This window comes from Grammomys surdaster, unplaced genomic scaffold (genome assembly GCF_004785775.1).
Source record: "Grammomys surdaster isolate TR1022 unplaced genomic scaffold, NIH_TR_1.0 211, whole genome shotgun sequence".
Lineage (NCBI taxonomy): Eukaryota > Metazoa > Chordata > Mammalia > Rodentia > Muridae > Grammomys > Grammomys surdaster.
Genome location: NW_021604656.1, coordinates 180,646 through 183,424, shown reverse-complemented (window position 1 = coordinate 183,424; position 2,779 = coordinate 180,646).

Here is a 2,779-nt window from a genome sequence, read left to right as displayed (position 1 = left end):
AAGAAAAGAAAAGAAAAGAAAAGGGAAAAGTCAATTGCATTTCTATACGGTAGCAATGAGCAAGCTGAAAACAAATAAGATAGTTTCATTTAATAATAAATTCCAAAGTAATAAAATATACAACAATGAATTAAACAGATAAAAGACAGGCATGGAAATTCATGTCTGTAAATGAAGGCAGGAGACTTGCCCTTGGTCAAAAAAACCCCCAAAACAACAACAACAACAACAAAAAACGACACACACACAAAACATACCAAGCAATCAACAAAGGAAGTGCAAAATTTATGAAAACTGTAAAGCATTGCAAGGAATTAAAAACCCGAATAAGTTTGGAAATCATCCCAGTGGCTAGGGAAGTGGAGCAGGCTAGGACACATGTCTGTTATGTGCAAACCTTAGATTCTACTCACAAAACTCAAAAAAAGAAAAGGAGAGAGAGAAACCCCAGTCCCTGAGTCAGAAAAGAGATACACGGAGACTGAAAACAGACTTGCAGGTTGCTGATGCTGGGGAAGGGTGGGGAAGGGCGAGGCCTCCTCTGCAGAGGAAGGTGCACTTAGAGTCATACAGTTTTTTACACTTGCTTTTGACATCAGCTGTGCTCTTGGCAACCATGGGTGAATTATAACAGAGACATTTCTAAATGCCTTTGCATTAGTGGCTCTGTACTGTGTGAAGCTGGGCCTAGTGGTGCAGGCCTGCAATTCTAGCCTCTTGGAAGGCTGAATCAGGTAGATCAAAAGTTCAAGGTCAGCCTAAGCAACATAGTAAGGCTCTGTCTCAAAATAAAAGCAACAGAGCTCTGTGGTGGCCCCCTTGCTCTGCACTTGTGAGGCCCTAGGTTCAATGTGTCAAAACAATTGTACAGGTGAAGACCTCCTCAGAGGGGAGACCCTCACTCAAGTCTCAGAAAGTCGCGGCCACCCAGTAATCTGCTCGAGACACCGTGTACCAGAGCAATTGCGAGGTTTATTAGGGCGTGACAGCTAGCTGCCGGTCAATTCGTATGCCCACGCAGGAGCTGAATTGACCCCGACAGCCAGTTTGAGAAGGGTTTTTAAGGGGAAAAACCACAAACCAAGGAATGGGGAGGAGAATGAGGGGTTGTTGAGGTGGCATAACATAAAAAATAGTGGAACATTCCAAAGGAACCCAACCTACATGAGTCAGGGTCAGGTGAAAGCTCTCCGTACGCTTATCTTTCTCAAGAATGTGGTCCTGCCCTGTTACTTCAGCCTTGCCCTGTCACTGCAGTTCCCAGCTTGGTTCTCAACTTGGTTCCACCTAGTTCACTTGCATTCTTTCTTTTCTCTTTGTGATAGGCCAGTTCCAGTAATGGTGACTGGTCTTTCTACATTCCTAACTTGCTTCATGCCTCGGTTTCTCCATGTCTTTATAAAGAAAGCCTAAATAATATTTTATATGTCTAAAAAGGATTCTATATAACCAGTATCTATAATTTTTCACTCTACACAGGTGTGTTAACAATCACCTCGAAAAAGTACAGTGAGTGGGTGGGGTGTAGCATACAGGATGTAATTTAAATTACTCTGGATTGGAATGCAGCTCAGTTAGAATCCTTGACTAGCATTCAAAAAGCTCTGGGTCCATCCCCTTACTATGTAAACCTGGCTGGGTGGAATTTGCCAAAGGGGCTGGGGGGCGGGGGATCATGGACCCGTGAGTAAACTAGCCATAAATGGGCGATGCCCTGAGTTTGGATCTGGATCCTCAGCAACCATGGAAAAGTTGCAGCATCTTGTACCTGTAGTCTCGGTGCTGAGGGAACAGAGCCAGGATGTTCTCTAGGGCTCACTGGTCAGCTAATCTAAGTGGTGAGCTCTGGATTCAGCAAGAGACGTAAGGAGAGAAATGGAGGAAGACATCCAATGTCAGACTCTGGCCTTCACACGCACATAGCAAGCAAACATGCATGTTTGCACACACACACACACACACAATTAAGCTGTAGTTGATTGATTGTGAAACAAACCAAAGAAAATCCAGCCAGGTGTGGTAGTGCACATTTATAATCCTAGCACCAAAGAGGCAGAGGCAGGAGGATTGATGGCTCTAGATCAGATTGGAAAACACAGTAAAACTCTATCTGAAAGGACAGAGAAGGGAGGAAGGGAAGGTGAGGGAAGGGGGAGGGGAGGGGAGAGAGGAGGGGGGAGGAGAGGAGAGAAGAGAAGGAAAAAAAAACAACCAGAAACAAAATGAAAATGAGATAGAGGAGGTTTGAAAAAGGTGTGGACAGCCCTGATGCGGTTTGTATTTTGATGCTAATTCTGCTTCCCCAAAAGAGGCTGCCTGGGACGTGGAGTGAATCAAGTACTCAGGACTTCATGTGACCTTTCTAATGAATAAAGATTTCAAGGAAAGGAATCCCTGGGCGAGTAGGCGGGTCTCACGGAGGGTCTGCAGAGGCAGGAAGAGAGTGTCCTTTTGGACTGGAAGGGAGCATAATGGCAAAAATGTAGGTAGGCAAAAATGTACCTCTGGTTCAGGTAGCAGATCCATTGGGACTTGACTGCGTTCCAGAGAAAAGGTACGATGGCGAGACACCCCAGCCAGCCACAGGAATTTGGACATGTGGGGCTGGCGTGGCATTGACCTACCACGGGAACTTAGCAAGCTGGGTAGAGAATTCGGCGCTCTGGATCGGAGAGTCTCCACAAGACAAGAACAAGGCCCACTATTGCCTTGCTGGCGATAGCGTGGATTGCGTTTTTAATATTTCACTCTACAGGAAAAGCAAGCAGAACTCAGGGGA